This window comes from Schistocerca serialis, chromosome 2 (assembly GCF_023864345.2).
Source record: "Schistocerca serialis cubense isolate TAMUIC-IGC-003099 chromosome 2, iqSchSeri2.2, whole genome shotgun sequence".
Lineage (NCBI taxonomy): Eukaryota > Metazoa > Arthropoda > Insecta > Orthoptera > Acrididae > Schistocerca > Schistocerca serialis.
This window is the reverse complement of record NC_064639.1, coordinates 545,765,331-545,779,376: the sequence shown is the minus strand read 5'-3', so window position 1 is coordinate 545,779,376 and position 14,046 is coordinate 545,765,331. Positions and strand designations below refer to the sequence as shown.

The following is a 14,046-nucleotide window of genomic DNA, read 5'->3' as shown; positions in this document are numbered from 1 at the left end:
TTAACTGATAATTCCAAGTCTAATGAAGGAGAAAAATACAGTTGTTTATGACGTTATAAGTCCTGTGAGAAAAGAAAACATAATGGATAAAGTACCTAGACTATATATACTCAATTATAAATATTTCTGATGTGTTTCTATATACATACTTTCGCTGGCGAATAAATGTTGATGTTTTAAGTGTTGTTTCATTTCTCAGCACTTAATTACAGAAAATGTATCAAGAAAACATGTTGTGAAGTTTCCTTTGGTCAATAAAAATTTCCTCAATTCCAACAATCCACCCCAATTTTTTGTATTATAACCTCACCTTTACCGTTCTGTACTGGACTGAGTGAACTGACATGACTTGACAGATAGTATGAATTCACCCTGATGTGATGATGCCATGATGTGATGTTCAGTGTGAATTGCCCTTTGTACATAGAGTACCAGTATATGAAAGCTATGAACACCATAATGCAACACAGAAGTGTGAGAAGTAAATGTCCAAGATGATGGAATCCATAGTGGGTAACTAAAAAATATAAGATAGGATAAATTGGTGCCCTGTTGGAAAGCGTACGAAGTATCTGTATTATTAAAAAAAAATATGAAAAAAATTTGACAATATCAATGTCACTTAAAGTATTTCCACTGCAAATTCTGAAGGTGGCAGGGGTAAAATACAGGGAGCGAAAGGCTATTTACAATTTGTGCAGAAACCAGATGGCAGTTATAAGAGTCGAGGGACATGAAAGGGAAGCAGTGGTTGGGAAGGAAGTGAGACAGGGTTGTAGCCTTTCTCCAATGTTATTCAATCTGTATATTGAGCAAGCAGTAAAGGAAACAAAAGAAAAATTCAGAGTAGGTATTAAAATCCACGGAGAAGAAATAAAAACTTTGGGGTTCGCCGATGACATTTTAATTCTATCAGCGACAGCAAAGGACTTGCAAGAGCAGTTGAAAAAACTGGACAGTGTCTTGAAAGGAGGATATAAGATGAACTTTAACAAAAGCAAAACGAGGATAATGGGATATAGTCGAGTGAACTAGGGTGATGCTGAGGAAATTAGGTTAGGAAATGAGACACTTAAAGTAGTAAAAGAGTGTTGCTATTTGAGGAGAAAAATAACTGATCGTGGTCGAAGTAGAGAGGATATAAAATGTAGACTGACAATGGCAAGGAAAGCGTTTCTGAAGAAGAGAAATTTGTTAACAACGAGTTTAGATTTAAGTGTCAGGAAGTAGTTTCTGAAAGTATTTGTATGGAGTGTAGGCATGTATGGAAGTGAAACATGGATGATAAATAGTTTGGAGAAGAAGAGCATAGAAGCTTTCAAAATCTACATCTACATTTAAACTCCACAAGCCACCCAATGGTGAGTGACGGAGTTGTGGTGCTTCAGAAGAACGCTGAAGATTAGATGGGTAGATCACAAAACTAATGAGGAGGTATTGAACAGAAATGGGGAAAAGAGGAGTTAGTGGCACAACGTGACTAGAAGAAGTGATCGGTTGGTAGGACATGTTCTGAGGCATCAAGGGATCACCAATTTAGTATTGGAAGGCAGTGTGGAGGGTAAAAATCGAAAAAGGAGACCAAGAGATGAATACACTAAGCAGATTCAGAAGGACGTAGGCTGCAGTACGTACTGGGAGACGAAGCAGTTTGCACACGATAGAGTAGCATGGAGAGCTGCATCAAACCAGTCTCAGGATTGAAGACCACAACAACAACAAAGTATCTGTCACAAATATGTAAGTTTGCACATTCACACACACACACACACACACACACACACACACACACACACACAAAATTTTTGTCTCAGTATTAGTACTGTCTCTGAAATGTCTGTAATATGATTCTCTAAAATATATGTTATCGAAAATATCTTGTTACCTACAGCAAGAGTCCAGTTATTGTGTAACTCATACTTGGTGCCCAAAATATGCCTGCTGAGTCCCAGATTAAGTGCTAAAATGCTATTCCCAAACATCAAGTTTTGTATTATTGTTCTATAAAACACATGTCAGCTAAAACAGTCTGTCAGATACCAGAAAAGTCCAGTTACTATGTAACTTACACTTGACGCCTAAAACATAACTGCGGATTCTTAAATTAAGTTCCACAATGATATTTGCAGGTCTGAATTGTTTCATATATGGGGGAAACTGAAAATTTGTGCCAGACTGGAATTCAAACTCGGGTCTCCTGGTCACTAGGGAGATGCTTTGACCACTAATCCATATGTACACAGTGCTCATCGCAACTGCAAGCTTCTCGTTATATCCAGATTCTCAACTTACCGTCACAATACTGATGTAATGCCCCTGCCCATTATTCTTATTACTCACATCGTTTCGACGATTCCCCTAAGAGTGCGAGCATGGCGTGCATCTGCACTGAAGAGATCATTTGCCAGCTTCGCTTTAATTATGTATGTGGCATCTGTTTTTTGGGCATGTCTGAACACATTACCATGTGTAATATGTCGTACGCAACCCGCTGATATTCAAAACACCTTCCAATCGTCTCTGAATGGATAAATACAGATCCTGTTTGGTCCAAGGGGAGTATCATACCATTCCTCATTCATAGTGGCAAGTTCAGATAGTGATGATGGAGGTGGATAGCAATCATGCACCCTTCTCTCCAAACCAGACCACAAAGACTCAATAACATTGAGACCTGGTGATTGTTTTCGCCGCTGCAGATGTGAGAGCTAATTCTTGTACTTAAAAAGTCAGTCCAGGACGAAGAGAGCTATATGAACATGGGCATTGTCGTTTTACAACACTGCATCACTACTTGGGAACAAAAATTGTGCCATGGGATGGACCTGATCAGCAAAAATGATCTCTAGATCCATGGCAGTAATGCGACCTTGTAGAGAAACCATGGTGTTTCATTCTTGGGAGATAAACTCCTGCAGAAGTTTAAAACAGTATGAAAAAAGAAATGACACTGGTCCGTAGTTCAGGTTTAAAGGCTTCGGCACCACGTTTTCCTGTTGCGTTCTTTTGCATCAGTAATATTTGGTTCGGAAATTCCTGCGTCCTGCAATTCCCCGAACATGGAACTCCCTTCATGTTGCTTTGATGCCGAAAGAGTTTGTGAGCGCGAGGTTCACTTCTGCATTGACTTTTGAAGCTGTCTCCCTCTTATTTTTCGTCAGAGTCCTCTTTTATGTTTGTATGTCACGACCTCTCAACATCCATTTTCGTCCGTACTGTGACTTAGAGGATAATGAACTTCCAATTTTCCTGTATGCGGTATAAATCATCGATGTGAGGGCTCTTGAAGTACCAAAGACTTCGGCTTTCTTGGTTATGGAAACACCCATCACACGTTCACCAAAAAATTTCCCACTTCAGAACTCACTTAAGCCGGGTCCACACGCAACGATCTGTCTGCGCAGACATCGGCGCAGATGTCTGTACATGCAAAAGATCGCTGCAAATGTGGTGTGTTCACACGACACAAACCCCAGTCTACTACTCGCCCACCATCTGTCGGTGCAGAAAAGAAGTATCAGTGGTAAGCGACTACGCTCCCCGTAAACGTCAAAAAGTTAATTAAGTTATTTCGAAATATAGAAAGTTCTCTTGTGGTCTGTGTTCGCAACTTGCGTTGCAAAAAACATTCAGACCAACCGTAGGAAACAGAGAATGCGGTCACAATGGTGTAGACAGTGGCTGCTAAAGCGAAAGCAGTTTTCTCACGTAAATTTACTACAAGAGCTGCAGGGCGAACCTAACGACTGGCGAAATTATTTGCGGATGGATGTCGAAACTTATAATTATCTCTTAAAGCTTGTAACCCCTCATATTATGAGAAAAAATACTTGTATGAGAAGGGCAATTTCTACTCATGAGCGGCTGGCGGTAACATTAAGATTCCTAGCAACAGGAAGGAGCTACAAGGATTTGGAATTTTCAACTGCAATATCGAAACAAGCGTTGAGTGAAATAATACCCAACACATGTGAAGCTATTTACGCTGTCCTGAAGGATGAGTTCATGAAGGCAAGTCAAGTAAATTAAGTCTGTCAAGCTACAGATAATATTTTTGGTGTTGTAGACGTGTTTGAAACACAGTAGGCCTATATTATTAGAGATTATATACCTAAACGGCCAATGAGCTACGGTTTACTTTGTTCATGAGTAGGCATTTTCAGTTCGCTACTGTGTAGAAGCAACCTGTTACAAATTTTTGATCCAGGATACAAAACTCCATTCTGAATTCTAGACAGAGATTCGTTATCTGCCTGAAAAGTTTTACTTGTAGTACTGTGGTTGTGAATACTATAGTTAATATAGTTATACTATTGCTTTACATTTCCTCGTGTTCCATTTCCTCGCACGCTGACACTCCAATTTCATCTTCAATTGTACTCCTGCTTGGTCTTGGCGTTTCTTGATCACTAAGAAAGCCAAGCAGATCAAAATACCATAACGTTGGCTGGTATACTTGACCTACTCCTACACCAGATCTTCTAGATTTCTGAACTTTGGATAACTCTTTTAGGTAAACAGTTCGCAACGAATTTATTTCTTTTATTACTGTTTCTCTGTTTGCCGAGGCGTCAACTGCCCGCAATTTTTCAATTGGAGCATTGTATGCTGCTGTCTTTTTGTCTCGGTCCCTATATTCTTTACTTTTAATTTTCCACAAACATGGGTGGTTTCTATATATTTCAATGTATTCACTTACAAACTCTCGAGAACACTGACGAGTATCAGCCATTTTAATGCCCTGTGCGCACAAATACAAACACTAGACAGCGCAAACAGCTGTTTCGCGCCAGATTTGCGGCGATCTCCTGTCCACACGCTCCAACTTGTCTGCGCATATGTGGTTTGAACCCACAGATTTGAGAGATTTCGCTCAAAACTCCAACTTCCAGGTTTGCACACACCTCAGGTTGGTGCCAATCTTCTGTCCACACGTAACGATCTGTCTGCGCAGATATAAATTCACTTACACCTGAACAGAACAGTGTTCGAAATACGTTGGTGGTCAGATGCAACAGTTCAATCAGAAGGTCTGGTTAGCATCTTGATTAACGTTCAGACGTGCATTTTTCGCTGTTTTTCCACATTTTTGTCCAAACCCTGTAATTTTAACGACACTATGACGAAGAGACATCTATCGGTGCCTTCGGTAGACCAGGGTACAAAGCCTGTCTTTCTTGATGTGCTAGTACGTTTTGGAGTCTCTACTCATTTCAGATCTTTGAGTAGTTTACATCAAAAAGCTGGGAACACTTGTGGGGTTGTTTATGTTTTTGTTTCATATGAAATCAGAAAGAAGAGGAGTTAAATAACAAAGTTTTGCAGGTATTATTTGAATTTGCTATTATGTATTAATCCCACATTGTTTGTACCCGTAGTGAACTATGTTTCCGGAAATGTGTTAATTAGTTTCAATGGCATCAACTTTTAAAATAGCAAAACATGGTTTTTACGGTCACGAAATACTAACCAGTGATTTATACGATGTATGTGAATCATCAGATGTGTGTCAGCGTTTTACATACATGTGTCACGTAATAACTCCTTACCATATATACATGCAGTTTGAAGTGTGACATCTATTTATAAGTTTGCGGGATAGTAGAGACCTGTAGTGACACCAGCACTTATATTATTTTGCAAACTTTGCCTCGTCCACCTTCTGGACATTTGACATAGAACATCATTTAAGATGCGACAGCTGAAGAAACAATGTTGTTGACAGTGGCTGGACAGAACATACTGATGGCCGCTTAGCCTTCAGAGTTCTACCAATTTGTAACTAGGAAGTCATGCAACCAACAAATATTGGACAAATAGTACACACAGGTACACCAAGGATAAAAGCATATCCTGTTTCAGATATCAGATATATGTAGGATAAGAACAGTTGCCATCAGAGAAAGTCCAAAATAGTAGAGTAGAAATCTCTGATTTGCTGATCGTATTTGGTTATAGTAATAGGTACACCATAATTTCCACACAGATATGATTAGAGAATAAATCAAGACCAGACATTTATTTATCTCTTCCTAGATACTCTTTGTACAGTGTATATAAGATAACCAATCTTTACAGCTCACATACATGATATTGCACTGATTACTGTGTCATGTTCATGTTTTATGTGTCAACTGCTAAGGCCGCTACACCGGCTCCTCCATTTTTGAAATTGGGAGCACCGAGAATGGAAGTTCTGCCAGCCTGTGTGACAACTGTTGTTTCACTCTATTTTCAATGTGTGTCCACCCCTCTGGAGAACCTTGTAGGGCCTTGTGTATATTGGCTGCAAGGGAGGTTGTACACAATCACCTCTAGCCAGATTTGTGATATCAACTGCAACTCTAAGTACAAAGACTTTTAGCCCCCTTAATACTGTGCCATCCTATTCTGTAGCAGTTGATTGAACTCTGTCATGGCCTTTAGGGTTGGAAGGTGCTGCGGCTTAGTGGAGACAAACATGGTGGGAAGTCGTAATTGTTCTCGAATCACTAGCCATGCTGTGGAGCAGTGCAGGTCCTCTTGTACTGCTGTCCGTAGCCCTAACAGCATTAATGGTAGTGAATTGGTTTACTGGCTGTCATTACACATTAGAGCTATTTTGATGGATTTGTGGTACCTTTCTACCATCCTGATATTCATAGGATAGTGGCCGGTGGTTCTGAGGTGGTTTCAGCTACATTGGTGTTGAAGTTTGTGGAATAACTGAAACTGTAATTGCCTCCTGCATTCAGTTGTTATTGTTTGAAAAACTGCAAATCTTGAAATCCAGCTAATGATAAGGACTCTGGCTACTGCCTTGCCCAAATTGTCTGTGATGGTAATCGCATCTGGCCATCACTGTTGCAGCAAGTGCCTGTGTTGGCTCGAGATTGGTAGCAGCCCTACCAGCTCCACAGACAAACGTGTTTAAAATAAGCTGTTGATGTTTCTATGATGTCTAATGGGCAAGACACAAAGGAATTAAAGAGGTTAGCTGTCATTCGGCATTCATTTATATCAATGGGGTACAAGTTGAAAATTGGTACCAGACTGGGATTCGAACCCAGGTCTCCTGCTTACTAGGTGGATACAATGACCACTATGCCATTGGGACACAGTGGGCACCACAACTGCACAGACTACTGTAGCCAGAAGGTACTTTGTGTTTGCATGTTCTCATTGCTGTTGATGACAATGTTTGTTCTGGGAAGTCTTATGAAATATGTGAAAAGAAAGGCCTCCATGCAGTGGAACCACCTCCACTAACGGCACAAGCCACGTGTTGTTGAGATCAATTGAGAGGTGGAACTTACATAGAAAGTCAGCACCTAGAATTAGCTCCATGATGTCAGTGAATGTATGAAGTGTCACGAAAATATCTTGTGCATACTGAGGCCCAGTTCCGTGTACTTCCTTCCATATATGTGAATAGATGAGTTGTTAGGTGCTGTTATTATGTGTGCTGTCAACGTATTCTCTGCCTATGCCTGTGTTAAGGCAATACAGTGAGGTCTGACCCTGTGTCCACCAGGAATTTGCTTAGAAGAACTTGATATGTTGTCAGCCACAAAAAATTGGTGTAAGCACCGCTGTGCCACCTGTGTGACACTGACTAACTGTGAATTGTTTGCCATATGCAGTTTTGTGGCTGACGGGGTTGCTGTGTCTTCTGCCAAGACAGCTTGGGTATAGGTGAGTGGTTGTTGTGAAGGATGTTTCGTGGACATATTCATGCATGGTCCAACCAGTTGCACTCTGCGGCCGTATGTATGAACGAATGTTTCCTTTAAAACTGTCATGATAGTCACGCCCCCCCCCCCCCCCAGAAGGGGGTTAGAATGAAGGGTGAAGGGCAGAGACAACTACTTTGGTGCTGGTGATTGTCAAAGGCATACATTAATGGCCATCTGTGGCATATGAATGCTGAAAAGGTGCTAGACCTTTTTTTTTTTTTTTTTTTTTTTTTTTTTTTTTTTTTTTTTTTTTTTTTTTTTTTTTTTTTGCTGATCATAGCAGACCAATTATTAAATTCTTCTGGTTCCTTGTCATTGCGATTCTGTGGTGAAGATTTGCCACACCACCTGCAGGGTGCTCTTGGTGTTGCTTCTTGCAACTGTTTTTATTTGGAGCTGCTAACAGTACATTCAACTCGTGCATGCTGGTTTTCTGTTGATCCTGTGTTGCTGTGTGTGCTTCTGTAGGCATGTGTGTTCTTGGCCCGGTGGGCTGATGCATCTTAATCATGGACATTATCGGTCTGCTTGCTATGTTGTCATTTGCTGCTGCACTGGAAACACTGTTTTACAGGGTGTTTGCAATGGCATCAGCATTATCTTCCAGCATGCTTAAAGGTGTGTGCTGCAGAAACTGTCTGTATGCTACTCGGTAGGTGTTTAAGCCACAATGTGCAAATAGAATATTCTGGTAACAACTGTGTGCCACGCAGTGACTTAAGGTCAGTCAAAAACTGTTTGGGGAACCTGTCCCCCCAAATTGTTCTTCACCTAGTAACTTTTGAAGACACAGTTCAGCTGACTGTGAAATTTGATAATATACAATCATTTAATGTTATGTAGCACTGAGTTTGTAACACCTCTTCATCATGCGACAATTTAAGTTTCATTTAATACCCAACCAAAAAGCTTAGGCTGTTATTTAAAAAAATGTATAAAACTGCGAAACCTCTCATGCATTGGCCTTATCATTGGTTGAAGTAAAATTATTGCCACTCTCTTATCAGATTGTAAAGAATATACACTCCATTAAAATGTGCCACACCAAACTGCACATGAAACAGACTGTGCAAACAGGTGGATGCTACGAGCAAAGTAGAAAGCCATATGTAGGGGGAATTGTCTGAGCTAGAGAAATGTGACTGCATTGTGTGTCTGCGATTGGAATGAGAAATGCCCTGCCAAGATAATTAATTTTGCCGTCCACAGCTTCTTGTCTTTCACCTAAGCTACTTTTTCTTCCACTAGTGTGTAACCTTCAGGTTCAATAATTATACAGCAGCCCACAAGGTAATTGTTCGATGTACAGCTGTATCACTCTTGTAGGCTCTCTCTCAGGTGCTGCACCAACTTGATTGTATCCTTGTATTTCCGTGTTGGCTTAAACCCGGCGGAAAGCAACCTTATTCACTTGATACTGTAGTGGGAGAATGAAATCTTGTGTGTTCTGAACAATTTTTTGGGCAGGGACATTTGCTGAAGTAAATTGGATATGATGAGAAACTTTTTCCTTTGGTCACAACTTCACTGCTCCAGTGCTCTGAGAGCTGCTTGGAACTTGGCATTGTAGATGCGGAAGTATGTCACTAGTTGATTGCAAAGAGACTTTCTGTGTTTTGATCTTCACACATTATGTTGTTCATTTAAAACTTTATGATTCAAGGATCTTGAAATCAAACTGAAGTTAGGTTTTTTTTTTTTTTATAAGCCAAATTTAAACAATTATATGCTTCAGAGGAAACTTAAGTATGAGATTTATTATTAGCTTGGTATAGAATATTTGCTACACTCATTTTTAAATGACAACTCTTTGTATAAATTCCAAAAGACCTTGTTTCTCATGGATGACTACTAGGGTTGCCACAAATTCTGGAAATAAGAGAAATCAGGGAATTTCAGACATGTCAGGGAAATTTGAGAAAAACACTGCAAAATTGTCCTTTCTGAGTAGATGAAATGGTTGTTTACTGAGATGTCATGCACCATTGCAGGCTTGGCATAGCTGAGTATGTGCGCTGCTTCCCTAATCCCTCATTCTTACTGCTTCTCCCCTTCTTACCATTCCCCTCAGTTTACAATCAGTGCTGCCACCATTTCTTACCAGTAGCCTAGCAGCTGCCGACGAGAAGCAGCGAGGCGTGGGGAATGGTTTTGTTTGGATCTGATTGTCAGAGATTGTTGATGCAGTGTCTAGAGACAGTGGTTGTGTGCATGAGTTGTCTGAGTTACTGTGAACGTGTATGTGCTCTCTCTTTCTGACAAAGGCTTGTGCTTTCATTTCCTGACAAAGTGTATGGCCGAAAATTTAATTGCGAGAGTGTGATTGTCTTTTCTACGTGCCTGTCTGCGGCTCAGTGATCATGTTTACTATGAGTTGCTGCCTATTCTAATTAGTGTTGCTTCTCAGAGTATTTGCACCAAGTTTTCTGGTCTATGTATTGATCACCGCAGTCCCCTTTCATCAGCATGATGTCTTTGACACATGAGTAACTGGCCACATGAGTGGTCTACCATGACAGGCCAAAACTGCAGGCCATTTCTGTGGGTATCTCTAATGGATTGGGCCTACCGATTTGCAGCACATCGTTTCCCACTAATGTGCGAGCCCTGCCCATTGGATCTAGTCTCACCGATCTGCCTGCAGGCTGGGTCTGTTTGTGTGTGGATAATGCGGTGGATTTTCATAATTTATCGATGGGCCCAGGACTGCTGTGCTCCTCGGCAGACCAGATCCCACGGGTGATGGATTTCAGGAAATGCGACTGTCTCACTACAAGTCCGTTGTACAGTGTGGCATTTCATAGACATTTTATTTATTCTAGTACATTTTGGCACTTCAAAAATAGTTTATATATCAGAAAGTATGGACAAAAAGAAGAAGAAAATTGTGGCAGTTGCTGGCGGTTTGTACTCATATATTTCTCGAAAGAAATATCACATAATACCGGTAAAGTAATAGACATAACACAGTGGCTAATAACTGACAATAATGAACATAGAACCATCATTTTATTGGCGGTCACCTATAGTGTTGGTTTACACAACTATTCCCTGCCTTATACGCTACTTTCAAGAGGCCTAATTTTTTCTGAGGTTATTTCTGAAATCAGTGAATGTATTTTAGTCTTTCTTGCAACTCCAAGGAAAAGTGTGTTTTTGTCACCAATTGTGCTTTGTTTTATTGAAATACAATAATAATAATATTGGTTTTAATGAAACACGTATACCATTTGGCTTGCTTCTCCATCTAAAAACAGTTCATTACAAAAGATGTGATGTTAGTACTACTTTTGAGATCTCAAAATTTATCAGGGAAAAATGCTAAAACTTGTCTGGAAAGCAGGGAAATATCAGGGAGTTTCACTTGGGGAAACTTGTGGCAACCCTGACTACTGAAAGTTACTCCGTGGGTGGGGAGGGCTTTGATATGTTATGCTTGTGCCTAGAGTATAGAATACATTTAGTTTGTTTGTTACACTAAGAGGATTTATCACCTGATCTGAAGTGGCAGCTCACAACCCTCGGCATAGTGGAAGGAAATGAGACTAGTCCTAAATGACACTGTGGCCAGCCCAATGATCTTAAAGTAGACTGTAACTAAAACTTTTAGGTATAACGGCCTAGATGACCTGTAAATGAAGTTCTCCATCATTTTTCTTTTCATTTGCTCTTTTATCTTTGCGCCCACTGCTCAGGGGTAAGTATTCAAAGATTTGAACTGCCATGACCACATCCCAATATGAATGTCTGCCAGATAGAGCAGTGACTGAAAGCCACCAAGATGGTTACTGAGCAAGACAAACTAAATGCTACAGCCAGCTTGTTTTGTCTGAACATTCAGACAGCAGCCATGAGTGGGTGAATCAAATTACCAACTTCAACAGTCGTGTTTCTGAAATATCTATTCCACAGTACAATAGGTCCTAGTTATTTCGAAATCAGATAAACCAAATATGTTGTTAACCAGAACTAGCTGCCAAATTACATCAAAAAATCTACCACTTTAACTGAATTTCAAATAATTCATACTAAAAGCTAAGATTTGGTCTCCACTGTACATATTCCATATCTTATTCTTTGTCTAGACCAAATAAGTACGTACATATGTAGTGCTGTGCATTATGGTATTTTCTATTATGCATTTCATGTAATTATTCTTGATACTGTACTTACTGAAATTTCATAGCAGTGGTCAGACCGCTTGATTACTGCTCATGTATCACATCCACAGCATAAGACACAAGGGCGGGGAAAGAGAAGCGTCGGTCAACAGATTGTTCACAGTGAACGACACTCAACAATCCAGAGAGCTCTGTGTGTTTGTTTGCAAATGGTGAATGTGTTTTTCCTTTCGCTCCATCACTTGCAAAAAGCAGCTGGAACAGAACCGAGCTCATAGTCAAACTATCTGACAGATTGAAACTGTGTGCCTGATCGAGACTCAGATTCCTCGGAACCTTTGCTTTTTGCAGGGAATTGGTCCCAAGTTTGAGTCTCCATCTGGCACATCATTTTAATCTACCAGGAAGTTTCATATCAGCACACATTCTGCTGCAGATTGAAAATTACATTCTGGAGACATCCTCCAGCCTGTGGCTAATCCATGTCTCTGCTATATCCTTTCTTCGAGGAGTGCTAATCGTGCAAATTTCTCAAGATAGCTTCTGTGGAGTTTGGAAGTTAAGGGATGAGGTACTGGCAGAAGTGAAGCTGTGAGGACAAGTTGTGAGTCATGCTTGGGTAGGTCAGCCAGTAGAGCACTTGCCCATGAAGGGCAAAGGTCCTGAGTTTGAGTGTCGGTCTGGCACACAGTTTTAATCTGCCACTGAGTTTCATATCAGTGACACTCCATTGCAGAGTGAAAATTTCCTTCTGGAGCTCATAATTCCCTGATGTTAAAACAAAAGCAGCAAATTCTGCATATGATTGATGGTGGAGAGAAGACTAAAACACAGGGTGCAAAACACTTTCTGATCCTGAAGTCTACTCTCTCATCAATAATAAGTCAGCAGATAGAGGCAAATATGGCAAGCTATTCATTTAGCAGCAATAGTGAGCTCATGAGGCCAGCCGAATATGAAGTAGTGGAGGATTGGCTGTTTGAATGGTTCCAATACATGAGCTCAAAGCAAATTCTGTTGTATAGTCCTTTGCTTCAAGGAAAGGCTCATGGGAATCGCCTAGAAGAAGGATATTTCTAGGTTTTTGTGTTCTGAGGGCTAGCTGTGGCATTCTCAGAAGAGGCATAAAATCATTGCTGTCAGTGACTGTGGAAAGCGCACAGAGTAAATGAGGAAGATGCTAGTGAGTGAATGTGGGAATTTCAGTCTAAGCCCTGTCATTTGTATCACCGAAGGGATGTGTTTAATATGGTCAAAGCCGATATTTTCTATAACTTGGTTCCTGAAAATAACAACACTTGCCAAGGGCGAAAAATGTCTTGGAGGAGAACACAGCAGGGAGAGACTGATGGTGGTCTTGTAATTCAGATGGTTCTGAGAAGCTCAGACCATTAGTGATTGGAACATACGTTGCTTTAAAAATGTCAACCTATTCAATCTGTCATTGTCATGCCACTATGAGAATAACAATAAAGCTTGCACAACCAAATTTCTCTTCTAAAGCCGATTCTTGAAGGTTCAACAACAACTGGCTGTGAGGAAAAAATATATTTTGCTAATATCAGTTCGATGATCTGTAATTTGCGAACATTGAAGTTGTCTTCTGAACTGGTAACACCATGAGCCATCTTCAGCCATTCGATCAAGGAATAATCAACTTGGTGAGGTGTAGTTACAGACTCTGACTTATTAAGGCTACCATCAGTGTAATGAAACTACAAGAAACAGTTCCACATTAGAATGTACTGCAAGCTATCCACGATATATCTGTTGGAGGGGATGAAGTTACTACAGACATCATAACTAACTGTTTTAAGAAGGCATGGACAGCAAGTAATATTGCCACTGGAATGTGAAGAGGAAACCAGTGATCCAACATTTGAAATTATTCATAATGCGGATACTACTTTGAATTCTGATGCTGCTCTTCTTCAGGCTTACAGCTGGTTGATGCCCTCTTGTACTTTCAATATGGAAAAACGGATGCAGGCAGATGATGACACCTGTGCTGCTGAAGAATCAGTCATCAGTTTCGCTGATGATGCTGAAAAGAATGATAATGCTTTACTGTCATCTTTTGAGGAGGATCATGAAGGTACTGTATGCAACTGCCACCCCGCATTGAAGTTACAGCTGCAATTGCTTTTCTTGGAAGATTTGCTACCAATACTGATGTCTCTGTGGCTTTTCAGACTGCTCTGACTGTGGTA

General features: G+C 40.4%; 1 protein-coding gene across 1 annotated transcript in view; it reads left to right on the top strand.

Annotated features, from left to right (window-relative positions):
• The first annotated feature begins 5,192 nt into the window (after positions 1–5,192).
• The window catches only part of LOC126457522 (CCAAT/enhancer-binding protein zeta), a 222,367-nt gene continuing 213,513 nt past the window's right edge, over positions 5,193–14,046 (top strand). Inside the window, exon 1 of the mRNA XM_050093865.1 lies at positions 5,193–5,325. The gene's annotated coding sequence lies outside the window, so the exon portion shown is untranslated. The remainder of the gene's footprint in view (positions 5,326–14,046) is intronic.